The sequence below is a fragment of the Leopardus geoffroyi genome, chromosome B1 (assembly GCF_018350155.1).
Source record: "Leopardus geoffroyi isolate Oge1 chromosome B1, O.geoffroyi_Oge1_pat1.0, whole genome shotgun sequence".
Taxonomy (NCBI): Eukaryota; Metazoa; Chordata; class Mammalia; order Carnivora; family Felidae; genus Leopardus; species Leopardus geoffroyi.
This window is the reverse complement of record NC_059327.1, coordinates 58,918,630-58,935,583: the sequence shown is the minus strand read 5'-3', so window position 1 is coordinate 58,935,583 and position 16,954 is coordinate 58,918,630.

Genomic DNA, 16,954 nt, shown 5'->3' with positions numbered 1-16,954 from the left:
TTCTTTCTTGTAATATGACCTTTTCTTCTCTAAGAAGTCTTTTTAATATTTCTTGTTTAGTGGTGATAAACTTTTTAATCTTTTGTCTGGAAAACTCTTTATCTCTCCTTCAATGCTGAAATATATCCTTGCTGGGTAGACATTTTTGATTGTATGGGTTTTTTTCCTTTTTGATACTCTGATTATATCCTGCCACTCTCTTCTGGCCTGCACAGTTGCTGCTGAAAAATTAGCTGACAGCCTTAATAAGCTTCCCTGGCACCTTATTGGTTGCTTTTCTCTTGATGCTTTTAGGATTTTCTATTTCTCTTAATCTTTGACATTTTAATTGTTATGTCTCTTGGTGTAGACATTCTTTGGATCAACTTGTTTGGAAATATCTGTGCTTCCTGGACCTAGAGGTCTTTTTGCTTCCCCAGGATAGGAAAATTTTCAGCTATTATTTCTTCAAATAAGTTGTCTGTAACTTTATTTCTCTCTTCTCCTCCTGGGACTCCTATAATGCAAATGTTAGTAATCTTGATGTTATCCTAGATCCCTTAACCTATCCTCATATTTTTTAAATTCTTTTTCTTTTTTTATATTCACTCTGAGTGCTTTCTATTACCCTGTCTTCCAGATCATTTTTCTATTCTTCTGCATCCTTTATCCTGCTATTGATTCCCTCTAGTTGTATTTTTCATTTATGTTATTGTGTTCTTCACCTATGATTGGTTCTTTTTAAAATTTTCTCTCTTTGTTAAAGTTCTCACCGAGTTCATCTACTCTTCTTGTGAGTATGGTCAGTATCTTTATGCTTTACTCGAACTCTTTATTGTATAGATTGCTTGTGTTTCTTTCATTTAGTTCTTTTATTATTCTTTCATTTAGAGACTATTACTCTGTCTCATTTTATTTCATTTTCTGTGTTTGTTTTTTTGAGTTAGATAGAACTGCTATCTGTCCCAGTCTTGGAGACTAGGAAAGTTCCATGTGTTCCATTGCATGTGCCTAACAGCTTTGGTTGGCTTGCTGGAGCTGTGGCAGGCATGAGAGTCCCAGAAAGACAGGAGATGGCAGGGGAAAAAGTGGTAGAAAAAAGAAACAATGGCCAAAAATTTCAGACTGGGTAGACTGACAATAGTAAGTATTGATCATGTGGTGCAATAGGAAGTCATACCACTGGTAAATGTATGAATTCATATGAACACTTTGGAATGCAATGTAAACATTACCTTGTAAGTGTGAGTCATTCTGGAAACTCAGTAACTCTATTCCTATGGAACAGGAATTCTTGATACATGTATGTGTCAGGAGACATGTATAAGAGCACCATTGCTTGTAATAGAAGGAAAAACTGGAAATATTCCAAATATACATTGATAGAAAACTGAAAAATAAAATTGATATATTACATTTGGATACTTTTTAGCAGGTAAAATGGATCAACTTCAACCACTTTCATCAACATGGATGAATCTCATGACTACAATGTTAAAATTTAAAAGTAAATTATAGGGTAATAGTACAATATGGCATTATTTATATAACGTTCAAAATAAGCAAAATTATACAATATATATATTTTAGGTATTAGCATATAAGCAGCAAATCTGAAAGATGATAACACTCAGGAGGACGGTTATCTCTGGAGGAGAGATAGGCAATGTGAGGAGGGAAGGACAAAGTGGGTTTAATTATAATGACATAATTTGTTTCTGAAGCTGAGTATATAGGTGTTTATTTCATCTTTATGCTTTACAAATTATGTAAGCTATATTTAGTCCATATTTTTGAGTTATTTCATAAATTTTTAAAAGTTGAAGAAGGAGGATTCCAGGAAGATGGCGGCGTAGGAGGACGCTGGGCTCACCGCGCGTCCTGCTGATCAATTAGATTCCACCTACACCTGCCTAAATAACCCAGAAAACCGCCAGAGGATTAGCAGAACGGAGTCGCCGGAGCCAAGCGCAGACGAGAGGCCCACGGAAGAGGGTAGGAAGGGCGGCGAGGCGGTGCGCGCTCCACGGACTGGCGGGAGGGAGCCGGGGCTGAGGGGCGGCTCGCCGGCCAAGCAGAGCCCCGGTGTCTGGCCTGCAAAAGCGGAGGGGCCTGACGGACTGTGTTCCGACAGCAAGCGCGACTTAGCGTCTGGGAGGTCATAAGTTAACAGCTCTGCTCAGAAAGCGGGAAGGCTGGAGGACAAAGGGAGGGAGAGCTGCTGAGCCCCCGGACGACAGAGCTCAGTTTGGTGGGGAACAAAGGCTCTCGCCAGCGCCATCTCCCCCGCCCATCCCCCAGCCAAAATCCCAAAGAGAACCAGTTCCTGCCAGGGAACTTCCTCGCTCCGCGCAAACACCCAACTCTGTGCTTCTGCGGAGCCAAACCTCCGGCAGCGGATCTGACTCCCTCCCGCTGCCACAGGGCCCCTCCTGAAGTGGATCACCTAAGGAGAAGCGAGCTAAGCCTGCCCCTCCTGCCCCTGTGCACCTTGCCTACCCACCCCAGCTAATACGCCAGATCCCCAGCATCACAAGCCTGGCAGTGTGCAAGTAGCCCAGACGGGCCACGCCACCCCACAGTGAATCCTGCCCCTAGGAGAGGGGAAGAGAAGGCACACACCAGTCTGACTGTGGCCCCAGCGGTGGGCTGGGGGCAGACATCAGGTCGGAGTGTGGCCCCGCCCACCAACTCCAGTTATACACCACAGCACAGGGGAAGTGCCCTGCAGGTCCTCACCACGCCAGGGACTATCCAAAATGACCAAGCGGAAGAATTCCCCTCAGAAGAATCTCCAGGAAATAACAACAGCTAATGAGCTGATCAAAAAGGATTTAAATAATATAACAGAAAGTGAATTTAGAATAATAGTCATAAAATTAATCGCCGGGCTTGAAAACAGTATACAGGACAGCAGAGAATCCCTTGCTATAGAGATCAAGGGACTAAGGAACAGTCATGAGGAGCTGAAAAACGCTTTAAATGAAATGCAAAACAAAATGGAGACCACCACAGCTCGGATTGAAGAGGCAGAGGAGAGAATAGGTGAACTAGAAGATAAAGTTATGGAAAAAGAGGAAGCTGAGAGAAAGAGAGATAAAAAAATCCAGGAGTATGAGGGGAAAATTAGAGAACTAAGTGATACACTAAAAAGAAATAATATACGCATAATTGGTATCCCAGAGGAGGAAGAGAGAGGGAAAGGTGCTGAAGGGGTACTTGAAGAAATAATAGCTGAGAACTTCCCTGAACTGGGGAAGGAAAAAGGCATTGAAATCCAAGAGGCACAGAGAACTCCCTTCAGACGGAACCTGAATCGATCTTCTGCACGACATATCATAGTGAAACTGGCAAAATACAAGGATAAAGAGAAAATTCTGAAAGCAGCAAGGGGTAAACGTGCCCTCACATATAAAGGGAGACCTATAAGACTCGTGACTGATCTCTCTTTTGAAACTTGGCAGGCCAGAAAGAATTGGCACGAGATTTTCAGTGTGCTAGACAGAAAAAATATGCAGCCGAGAATCCTTTATCCAGCAAGTCTGTCATTTAGAATAGAAGGAGAGATAAAGGTCTTCCCAAACAAACAAAAACTGAAGGAATTTGTCACCACTAAACCAGCCCTACAAGAGATCCTAAGGGGGACCCTGTGAGACAAAACCCAGAGACATCACTACAAGCATAAAACATACAGACATCACAATGACTCTAAACCCATATCTTTCTATAATAACACTGAATGTAAATGGATTAAATGCGCCAACCAAAAGACATAGGGTATCAGAATGGATAAAAAAACAAGACCCATCTATTTGCTGTCTACAAGAGACTCATTTTAGACCTGAGGACACCTTTAGATTGAGAGTGAGGGGATGGAGAACTATTTATCATGCTACTGGAAGCCAAAAGAAAGCTGGAGTAGCCATACTTATATCAGACAAACTAGACTTTAAATTAAAGGCTGTAACAAGAGATGAAGAAGGACATTATATAATAGTTACAGGGTCTATCCATCAGGAAGAGCTAACAATTATAAATGTCTATGCGCCGAATACCGGAGCCCCCAAATATATAAAACAACTACTCATAAACATAAGCAACCTTATTGATAAGAATGTGGTAATTGCAGGGGACCTTAACACCCCACTTACAGAAATGGATAGATCATCTAGACACACGGTCAATAAAGAAACAAGGGCCCTGAATGAGACATTGGATCAGATGGACTTGACAGATATATTTAGAACTCTGCATCCCAAAGCAACAGAATATACTTTCTTCTCGAGTGCACATGGAACATTCTCCAAGATAGATCATATACTGGGTCACAAAACAGCCCTCCATAAGTTTACCAGAATTGAAATTATACCATGCATACTTTCAGACCACAATGCTATGAAGCTTGAAATCAACCACAGAAAAAAATCTGGAAAACCTCCAAAAGCATGGAGGTTAAAGAACACCCTACTAACGAATGAGTGGGTCAACCAGGCAATTAGAGAAGAAATAAAAAAATATATGGAAACAAACGAAAATGAAAATACAACAATCCAAACGCTTTGGGACGCAGCGAAGGCAGTCCTGAGAGGAAAATACATTGCAATCCAGGCCTATCTCAAGAAACAAGAAAAATCCCAAATACAAAATCTAACAGCACACCTAAAGGAAATGGAAGCAGAACAGCAAAGGCAGCCTAAACCCAGCAGAAGAAGAGAAATAATAAAGATCAGAGCAGAAATAAACAATATAGAGTCTAAAAAAACTGTAGAGCAGATCAACGAAACCAAGAGTTGGTTTTTTGAAAAAATAAACAAAATTGACAAACCTCTAGCCAGGCTTCTCAAAAAGAAAAGGGAGATGACCCAAATAGATAAAATCATGAATGAAAATGGAATTATTACAACCAATCCCTCAGAGATACAAACAATTATCAGGGAATACTATGAAAAATTATATGCCAACAAATTGGACAACCTGGAAGAAATGGACAAATTCCTGAACACCCACACTCTTCCAAAACTCAACCAGGAGGAAATAGAAAGCTTGAACAGACCCATAACCAGTGAAGAAATTGAATCGGTTATTAAAAATCTCCCAACAAATAAGAGTCCAGGACCAGATGGCTTCCCAGAGGAGTTCTACCAGACGTTTAAAGCAGAGATAATACCTATCCTTCTCAAGCTATTCCAAGAAATAGAAAGGGAAGGAAAACTTCCAGACTCATTCTATGAAGCCAGTATTACTTTGATTCCTAAACCAGATAGAGACCCAGTAAAAAAAGAGAACTACCGGCCAATATCCCTGATGAATACGGATGCAAAAATTCTCAATAAGATACTGGCAAATCGAATTCAACGGCATATAAAAAGAATTATTCACCATGATCAAGTGGGATTCATTCCTGGGATGCAGGGCTGGTTCAACATTCGCAAATCAATCAACGTGATACATCACATTAACAAAAAAAAAAGAGAAGAACCATATGATCCTGTCAATCGATGCAGAAAAGGCCTTTGACAAAATCCAGCACCCTTTCTTAATAAAAACCCTTGAGAAAGTCGGGATAGAAGGAACATACTTAAAGATCATAAAAGCCATTTATGAAAAGCCCACAGCTAACATCATCCTCAACGGGGAAAAACTGAGAGCTTTTTCCCTGAGATCAGGAACACGACAGGGATGCCCACTCTCACCGCTGTTGTTTAACATAGTGCTGGAAGTTCTAGCATCAGCAATCAGACAACAAAAGGAAATCAAAGGCATCAAAATTGGCAAAGATGAAGTCAAGCTTTCGCTCTTTGCAGATGACATGATATTATACATGGAAAATCCGATAGACTCCACCAAAAGTCTGCTAGAATTGATACATGAATTCAGCAAAGTTGCAGGATACAAAATCAATGTACAGAAATCAGTTGCATTCTTATACACTAACAATGAAGCAACAGAAAGACAAATAAAGAAACTGATCCCATTCACAATTGCACCAAGAAGCATAAAATACCTAGGAATAAATCTAACCAAAGATGTAAAGGATCTGTATGCTGAAAACTATAGAAAGCTTACGAAGGAAATTGAAGAAGATTTAAAGAAATGGAAAGACATTCCCTGCTCATGGATTGGAAAAATAAATATTGTCAAAATGTCAATACTACCCAAAGCTATCTACACATTCAATGCAATCCCAATCAAAATTGCACGAGCATTCTTCTCGAAACTAGAACAAGCAATCCTAAAATTCATATGGAACCACAAAAGGCCCCGAATAGCCAAAGGAATTTTGAAGAAGAAGACCAAAGCAGGAGGCATCACAATCCCAGACTTTAGCCTCTACTACAAAGCTGTCATCATCAAGACAGCATGGTATTGGCACAAAAACAGACACATAGACCAATGGAATAGAATAGAAACCCCAGAACTAGACCCACAAACGTATGGTCAACTCATCTTTGACAAAGCAGGAAAGAACATCCAATGGAAAAAAGACAGCCTCTTTAACAAATGGTGCTGGGAGAACTGGACAGCAACATGCAGAAGGTTGAAACTAGACCACTTTCTCACACCATTCACAAAAATAAACTCAAAATGGATAAAGGACCTGAATGTGAGACAGGAAACCATCAAAACCTTAGAGGAGAAAGCAGGAAAAGACCTCTCTGACCTCAGCCGTAGCAATCTCTTACTCGACACATCCCCAAAGGCAAGGGAATTAAAAGCAAAAGTGAATTACTGGGACCTTATGAAGATAAAAAGCTTCTGCACAGCAAAGGAAACAACCAACAAAACTAAAAGGCAACCAACGGAATGGGAAAAGATATTTGCAAATGACACATCGGACAAAGGGCTAGTATCCAGAATCTATAAAGAGCTCACCAAACTCCACACCCGAAAAACAAATAACCCAGTGAAGAAATGGGCAGAAAACATGAATAGACACTTCTCTAAAGAAGACATCCGGATGGCCAACAGGCACATGAAAAGATGTTCAGCGTCGCTCCTTATCAGGGAAATACAAATCAAAACCACACTCAGGTATCACCTCACGCCAGTCAGAGTGGCCAAAATGAACAAATCAGGAGACTATAGATGCTGGCGAGGATGTGGAGAAATGGGAACCCTCTTGCACTGTTGGTGGGAATGCAAATTGGTGCAGCCGCTCTGGAAAACAGTGTGGAGGTTCCTCAGAAAATTAAAAATAGACCTACCCTATGACCCAGCAATAGCACTGCTGGGAATTTATCCAAGGGATACAGGAGTACTGATGCATAGGGGCACTTGTACCCCAATGTTCATAGCAGCACTCTCAACAATAGCCAAATTATGGAAAGAGCCTAAATGTCCATCAACTGATGAATGGATAAAGAAATTGTGGTTTATATACACAATGGAATACTACGTGGCAATGAGAAAAAATGAAATATGGCCTTTTGTAGCAATGTGGATGGAACTGGAGAGTGTGATGCTAAGTGAAATAAGCCATACAGAGAAAGACAGATACCATATGGTTTCACTCTTATGTGGATCCTGAGAAACGTAACAGGAACCCATGGGGGAGGGGGAGGAAAAAAGGAAAAAAAAAAAAAAAAAAAAAAAGAGGTTAGAGTGGGAGAGAGCCAAAGCATAAGAGACTATTAAAAACTGAGAACAAACTGAGGGTTGATGGGGGGTGGGAGGGAGGAGAGGGTGGGTGATGGGTATTGAGGAGGGCACCTTTTGGGATGAGCACTGGGTGTTTTATGGAAACCAATTTGGACAATAAATTTCATATATTATAAAAAAAAATAAAAAAATAAAAAAATAAAAAAAAAAAGATAGAAAAAAGAAAAAAAAAAAAGTTGAAGAAGGAAGGAAGAAAAAGAAATTGAAGGAGGAAGGAGGAGAAAGAAGGCAATCACAAGAAAAGAGAGAAGAAAATTGGGACCAATCAAAACATGAAATTAGGTCAAGAGTTGATCAGAGGAAATATATGTACCCTAGAAATCCCAGAAAGTGCATATTGGATTTCCCACAGTGCTTGGAATGAGGATTCAACCCATTTTTATTTAAGTATGAAAAGACAGGATTTATTGAGTACTTGTATATCTAAGTCCTATTCTCAATGTTAGCCTTTAAAAAAGTTTTTTTAGGGGAGCCTGGGTGGCTCAGTCGTTTAAGCATCCGACTTCAGCTCAGGTCATGATGTCATGGCTTATGAGTTCAAGCCCCACATCAGGCTTGTGCTGACAGCTCGGAGCCTGGAGGCTGGAGACTGGAGGCTGGAGCCTGCTTCTGATTCTGTCTATCTCTCTGCTCCTCCCCTGTTCATGATCTGTCTCTCCCTCTCTCTCAGAAATAAACATTAAAAAAAAATTTTTTTTTAATTTTTAATGTTTATTTGAGAGAGACAGAGTGTGGGTGGGAAGGGGGACAGAAAGAGAGACCGACAGGGAGACACAGAATCTGAAACAGCCTCCAGGCTCTGAGCTGTCAGCACAGAGCCCGAGGGGTGCTGGAACTCGGGAATGGCAAGATCATGACCTAGGCCAAAGACGGATGCTTAACTGACTGAGCCACCCAGGTGCCCCTGTTTGCCTTTTTAAATATCAGTTCTACTTCAAAAATTATGTTACTGGTTCCTATTAACTTATACATCCCTATTAATCTGTTTCTGATTTCACTTTAAAGACATGGTAATGATGAGAAGAGCAGAAACTTATCCTCTTGAAATACTGTGCCAGTGTGCAAATAAATTGATGATACCATTCTGTGTAAAACCATTTTGGATAGTACAGATTGGTAAAACACCAAATAGGAGAATTAACACCCATGAAAAGGTCCACATGTAACCTTAGAAAACAGGTTGTCCATCGCAGTTCTCTCCTGCCTGACACAAGTAAGAATGATAGGTAGTTTTATATTTACAGTTCACATCTCTTAAATGTGGAGTTCTACAAGTCTAATTTATTTGATATTGGTGTGGAGCCACAGATACCAGATATGTCCATATTAGCAAGAAAATTCAATTATTTATCTGAAAGTAATATTGGTAATGGTTGTGAAATTTGAATGTTTAAAGCCATCTGGAAAATGGAAGATGATCTCCCTTCTAAATGAAATAAACTATTCCATGAGGGTCCTGCATTCCTTTCAAATGAGAAAAAAAATTCTAGTGCTAATTGTGAGGCTTTGATAAATGAAAGACTGTGTTGTTTGCTCTACCTCTGTACATATTCAAGTTTAGAATTTCTACAAGAAACCAAGTGCAAAAGCCAATTTACCTTGAAAGCTAAGATATTCCATAATCTTGCCTAGAGTCATGATTCAGCACACAAAATCAACATTTTTTTGTTAATTCCCTAAAATGATTTCTTTTGAATAATTTACAAAATTACTATAATTATCAGAAAAAGCAACCCCATTATGCTAGATTTCCTTTCTAATTACTGGGGACCCTGATTTAAGTATAATTAAATAATTATAACTGAGTGTTTTTGACCCATTAAATATACATTTCAAAATCTTGATAGAATATCAGACACAACTTTAAGAAACTGTGTTTTGCACTAAATTTATTTTTACCAGGGAAATATAATCTATAATTTTTTCTTCTGGAGATAGAATCGTACATTTTTAAAACTCGGCACTTAAAAGGCACAGTAAATGCTTGAATGTGTGTGTCTTAACGTGTAACACTAATTTCTAACAGAATGTTTTTTTGAAAGACAGTATTCCTCATCACTCCTGGCTGACGGTAATGTTTCTCTAACTCCTCAAAATCTTGGTTTTATACTTAGAAAACAAAAGTTCAAATGGGAACAAAGCAAAGGTCTTTAGTGAATTTAAACAATTTTTTTATTTTTAATGTTTATTTTGAGAGAGAGTGCGTGCGCGCACACACACACACGCACACACACATGTAAGTGGGGAAGGGGCAGAGAGAGGGAGAGAGAAAATCCCAAGCAGGCTTCACCCTGTCAGCCAGAGTCTGACACAGGGCTGTCTCATGAACTGTGAGATCATGACCCGAGGTGAAATCAAGAGCTGGATGCTTAACTGACTGAGCCACCCAGGCGCCCCAAAACAATTTTTTTTAAGAGAGAGAAATTTGTTTGCTAACATTTTCACTGAGCTATAGCTTATGAAACATTCCACAGTTATTTTCTCTTTTGATAAAATCATCCTGGGACTCATTTGGCAGTGGAGAACTCTGAATCCTAACCACTGGACCACCAGGGAGCATCTCAATTGGCACTTGAATAACAGAGTTAGGTCAACTGAGTTAATCAGGTGGCTGAAACAGGCCTGGGATTCAGGTCTTCTCACTACATGCCCAGCAAGGAAACATAATTAGCATATACAACCATTCATTTTCCATTTTGGTACATTATATTCCCAAGTATAAATATGTATACCCAAATCTGGTAGCCTGAACATGATTAATACTGTTGATTAAAGCAAGTTTTTGGTCCTAATTCTGTAATTTGCTTCTCTAGAGTCAGTTTATGTGATCATACACTTACATGTGACTGTCCCTGTAATCCTTTGAAAAAAGCCAAGACCTAGGCTCACATTCAAGGCAGATTCCTATATATCTAACCACCAATATGACAATTTCACCTGGCTTTTTCAAATTTAATAAGCCAAAAATTGAACTTATGAGCTTGTTTGTTTGGGTTTGTTTGTTTTTGTGTTTTTTTTTTTTTGAAAACCTGCTTTTACTAAAAATGTCTTTGTGAATCTGCTTTGTCTCTTCTCTACTCACCCCTCTCCCCCAACCCTGTAATCCAACTGTCCCTGGCCATTGCCTCTGCAGATTATGTATGGCCATGTTATATTCCATATAATATAGCATTTCCTCATCATAGTTGCTTAGACAGGGATGGATACTATATCTAGGGCCACAGGATAGTATTCAACATCTTATACTTCTAGGCTCAAGGCCAATCTGATTCTTCCTGAGACAGAGTGAGTAGCAGTTGTTTGTGGGAAATAAAACTGAAGATCATGTAAAACTAGTCTAAGACAGCCTTTTTAGGGCCTATGAATTACATTTGATGCCAGGGTCTCAGAAGCACCCAGATCCATCTAGGAAAGTTCTCAATGACATTGGAAGTGAGGTGCTACATATCAGGAGATGCCAAGAGACCACAAGAAGATCACTAGATAAGACTTCTGAGGCCAGATATCTCTGAAATTGGCATGTTTACTTTTCTTGTTTTTCTTTATTGTTTTTCAAGGGAATGTGACTTTATTGTTTTTCAAGGGAATGGGTTGTTACAACAATAGGCCTATGGGCAGAGAGTATGTAACATTTTAATGAAATGGAATTTTAAAAATACTGCAAAATGAGGTATTTTTAAACTAGTATAAAATAGGGTCAAAAGTCCTTTTCAGAGTAGAGTTTAGGATATTGCATTGCTTGCAGGAAGTCAATCAAGTTTCCCTACTATTTTGCAAACCAAACTTCTCTACAGGACTCTGGCAGGCCCATGGAAAATATATCTGGCAGGGACTATAGTCCTGGAAATGATAAGAAGTGTATAAAACTGTACTAATGTTGATAGGTACTGGCTTTTGTTAACACTCATGTAAACATCAGAATATTTATTTCAAGTTATCTTGAATTCTTTAGATATCTACTTATGTATACTAATTATCTAGGAGGATCATCTCAACAATCTTTATTGGTTAACAGTTTTTACCTTGTTTGGTTAATAGGATATACTTGGGTCCAAAACATTTTCTAAAGGTCTTATTATGACTCTCCCACTGTGAATGAATAATATTATAATATAAAATTGAGTAGAATTCTCTTTATAAAATGCTTTCTTCCAAAAAGTGCAGAAAACATATCTGTAAAACCGTATCTAATGGTTTTGAAGGAAATATCTGTCATCACCTCCTAGGCCACTTGCTTAGAACAGTTGAGGCAAGCAGGAACTATCACTCCATCACTGGCTCTGTGACTCCTAATTGCAACACCTCTCCCCTTTTATGATAATTTATTTTCTTATTTTTCTCTATGATTTTACCCTTTATGATTGCATCCTTAAGCCTGTTTAAAACTTTATTTTTTCAAGTTTTATTTATTTATTTTGAAAGAAAAAGAGAGAGAGAGCATGAGCCAGGGAGTGGCAAAGAGAGGGAGAGAGAGAGAAAGAATCCCAAGCAGGCTCTGCACTGTCAGTGCAGAGCCCAATGTGGGGCTCAAACTCATGAACTGTGAGATCATGACCTGAGCCAAAATCAGTAGTCGGCCAACTGAGCCACCCAGGCACCCCTAAAACTTTAAAGAAATTAAATCCTATTGGGTACATTCTTTGTTACTTTGCTTAATTCACTCAAAACTCTTGACATAAGATTCATTCACATTTTTTACTGCTGTGTAATATTGCTTCATATGAACACAGTATAATTGAGCCATCCATTGTAATGTTGATGGATATTTGGGCTGCTTCCAACTTGGGGCTCCTAAGAACAATGATGAAATGAACATCCTTGGGCATGAATCCCAGTAAAAGTGTGCACACATTTCTGTGGTTATATTACCTAGGACTGGAATACTGGTCATAAGATATGTGTATCTTCAACATTCTTCAAGATAATGTCAAATTGTTTTTCAAAATGATTGTACCAATTTACATTCCTATCACAACATATAAGAATTTATTTTTCCCCCCAAAATTGCCAAGAATTGTATTTATCTAATTTTTGCTAATCTTATGGGTGATAGCTTTGCAATGTGGTTAATTTGCATTTCTTTGTTTACCATGAGATTGACCATCTTCATATCTCTATTAGCTATAAAGGAGCTTTTTATGTATTCTAAATACCAGTCAAAAATCATTATGGCTTGTTTTTTCACTTCCATTATGGTATCTTTTGAAAAATGAAAATTCTCAATTTTGATATACTTGAATTTATCAATCTTTTCTTTATGATTAATGGTTTTGGACTTCAGAAATTCTGTACCCTGAGGTCCAGAAGATATTCACTTCTAAAAGCTTTAGTTTTAATCTAAATTAAATTAAGTCTAAATTAAATTAAATCTAAATTAAATTTAAATTCTATACCTAAAACTAAAGAAAAATTTTTTAATTAAAAAAATAAAATCTTTACTTTTTTTGTTACATTAATTTTTACCTGGAATTGATCTTTGCATGGAGTGAGTCTAGTGTTTCCTTCCTTCCTTCCCTCTCACTTTTCCTCTTCTTTTCTTTCTTTTATCTTTATAGATACTCCATTGTCCCAGCACCATTTAAGAGACTGTACTTCTCCACAGTCCACAAGTGCTACTTCTGAGCCATATCAAGTATCTGTATATAGACTGAATCTGTTTCTGGGATTTCTGCACTGTTCTAGTGGTTGACTCATTTTCCTCTGCACTAATATCTCATCTTTATCACTATAGTTTTATAATAATTCTTAATATCTGATACAGCAAACCCATCTACCCTTTTATTTCCAAAAGTGTCTTTGCTATATCTGGCCTTTTCTATTTTCATATAAATTTAAGAATGAGCTTAAGATTTAGATTGCGATTGCACTGAATCAATGTATCAATTTGGTAGGAACTGACATTTTTATAATGTTGAATCTTCTAATTCATGAATATGGTACTCCATTAACTTATGGTTTCTTTAATGGCTCAATAATATTTTACAATTTTCCTTTGTAGGTTTGAGCATATTTTGTTCCTTGATATTTTTGATGCTATTATAAATGGGACCATTCATTTTCTATGTTCCTTGTTGATATACAAAAATACACTTGTTTATGCACTTGTGATGAGCACCAGGTATTGTATGGAAGTGTTGAATCACTATAAGGTATACCTGAAACCAATATTATACTGTATTTTGTTTGTTTGTTTGTTTGTTTGTTTGTTTTTAAGTAAGCTTCACACCCAGCATGAAGCCCAATACAGAGCTTGAACTCAAGACCCTGAGATCAAGATCGGAGCTGAGATCAAGAATTGGATCCTCCACCAACTAAGCCACCCAGGTGCTCCTACACTGTATTTTAAATAAGGAATTTGAATAAAAACTTTATATGTAATTTGTTTTTGTATCCAGGAAACTGACTAAAATAATTTATTTATTCTAAAAATATATTTGAGATGTTTTGGGTTTTCTGTGCTTAAGATGATTTTATCTGTGAATAATAATGATTTTATTCCTTTTCAAAACACAATTTTCTTACATTATTTCATCAAGACCTCCAGTACGATGTTGAGTAGAAATGAGAATAGTCTTCAGTGACAGTTTATATATTTGTTTAGGTCTTTTGAAATTTCTTTCAGCAACACTTTTTACTTTTCAGTGTATATTGTTGTTTCATATATCTTGTCAGACGTATCCTAAGTACTTCAAATAATTTATGCAATTTAAGTGGAAATTTTAAAAAATTCATTTCTGATTGTTGCTATAATGTAGGAATAGAGTTGATTTTTATATATTACCTTTTATCCTACAACCTTTTTAAATTAATTTATTAATTCTAGGAACTATTCTGTAGATTCTGTCATGTTTTTTACATAGATAATCACGTTATCTTTTTAAAAAAATTTTTAATGTTTATTTATTTTTGAGAGAGAGAGAGAGAGACAGAGTGCAAGCGGGGCAGAGAGAGAGAGGGAGACAAAGAATCTGAAGCAGGCTCCAGGCTCTGAGCTGTCAGCATGGAGCCTGACGTGGGGCTTGAACCCATGAACCACGAGATCATGACCTGAGCTGAAGTCAGACACAACCGGCTGAGCCACCCAGGCACCCTGATAATCATGTTATCTTAAATAAAGACAGATTTAGTTCTTCCTTCCAAACGGGATGAGTTCTATTTTCTTTCCTTTCTTAATTGTACTAAGTAGAACCTCCAGTACAATGTCAAAAGGGAAGAAATATTGAAATTTTCGTCAAATATGGTATTAGCTGTCGGGTTTTTCACTGATGTCTTTTATCAAGTTGAGAAAATTCCCTTGTATTCTTATTTGCTTAGAGTTTTTATTAGGAATTGGTGATGTATTTTCTCAAATGCTTTTTCTGTGATTATTCAATCATTTAATATTTCTTTTTAGATTTTTGCCTTTATATGTGAGGAGCTTTCTTACAGGCAGCATATAGTTGTTATTACTTTTTTATCCAATCTGACAATCTCTGCTTTTAAATGGGGTATTTAGCTAATTTACCTTTAATGTTTTTTTAGTTTATTTCTTTATTTTGAGAGACAGAGAGATAGAGAACAAGCAGGGGAGGTTCAGAGAGAGAGGGAGAGAGAAAATCCCAAGCAAGCTCCCTGTGACAGGGCAGAGCCCAATACAGCGCTTGAACTCACAAATTGTGCGATCATGACCTGAACTGAAATCAAGAGTGAGATGCTTAACTGACTGAGTCACCCATGTGCCCCTTAGGTAATTTACATTTACTTTATTATTAGTATAGTTAGATTTAAAAATATCATATTGTTATTAATTTCTATGTTTCTTATGTGTTCTTTGGTCCCTTTATTCCTTTAAAAATTTTTTCTAGCTTCTTGTGGATTGAGTGCTTTTATGATTCCATTTACTGGCTGAGCAGCTAGAAATTACTTTTGTTATTTTAGTGGCTTCTCTAGAGTTTATATGTATATATTTAAATGTTTATTTACTTATTTTGAGAGAGAGAAAGAGAAAGAACAGGGGAGGAGCAGAGACAGAGGGAGAGAATCCCAAGCAGGCTCCATGCTGTCAGCAAAGAGACAGATGCATGGCTCCATCTCAGCACCCATGAAATCATGGCCTGAGCTGAAATCAAGAATCAGACTCTTAACCAACTGAGCCACCCCGGTGTCCCTAGAGTTTATATTACATACCATTAATTTATCATTGTCTACTTCAAGTGATATTCTCCCACTTGACATACAAGATGCTTACAGATCCTTATAATAGTTTACTTCCATTTTTCCCCTTCCAAACCTTTGTGTTATTGTGGGTTTTTTTTTTTTTTTTTGCAGTTTCAAGTTTTTATTTAAATTTCAGTTAGTTAACATGCAGTGTAATATTAGTTTCAGACTAGACTTGAGTGATTCATCACTTACAAACACCTAGTGCTCATCATAAGTGTCCTCCCTAATACCCATTACCCATTTAACTCATTCCCTCACCCTCCTCCCTGCCATCAACCCTCAATTTCTTCTCTATAGTTAAGAGTGTGTTTCATGGTTTACCTCTTTCTTTTTTCCCCCTATGTTCATCTGTTAAATTTCTTAAATTATACATATGAGTAAAATCATAAGGTATTTGTCTTTCTCTGACTTATTTCACTTAGCATAATACTCTCTAGCCCCATCCATGTTGTTGCAAATGGCAAGATTTCATTATTTTTCATCACTAAGCAATATCACATTGTATAAATATACCTTCTCTTTGTTACCCATTCATCAGTTGATGGACATTTGGGCTCTTTCCATAATTTGGCTATTGTTGATAATGCTGCTTTGATAGCATCAGGGTGCATGTATACTTTTGAATCAGTATTTTTGTACCCTTTGGGTAAATACCTAGTAGTACAATTGCTGGATCACGGGGTTGTTTTATTTTTAACTTTCTAGGGAACCTCCATAATGCTTTCCAGAGTGGCTGCACCAATTTGCATTCCCATCACCAGTATATGAGTGTTCCCTTTCTCCACCTCCTTGTCAACATCCATTGTTTCCTGTACTGTTAATTTTAGCCATTCTGAAAATTGTGAGGTGATATCTCATTATAATTATGATTTGAATTTCCCTGATGATGAGTGATGTTGAGCATCTTTTCATGTATCAGTTAGCCATCTGAATGTCTTCTTTGGAAAAACATCTATTCATGTCTTCTGCCCATTTCTTAATTGGATTATTTGGGTTTTTTTGGTGTTGAGTTGTATAAAGTCTTTTTTTTTAATTTTTTAAAAATGTTTATTTATTTTTGAGAGAGAGATAGAGTGAGCAGAGGAGGGGCATAGAGAGAAGGACACACAGAATCTGA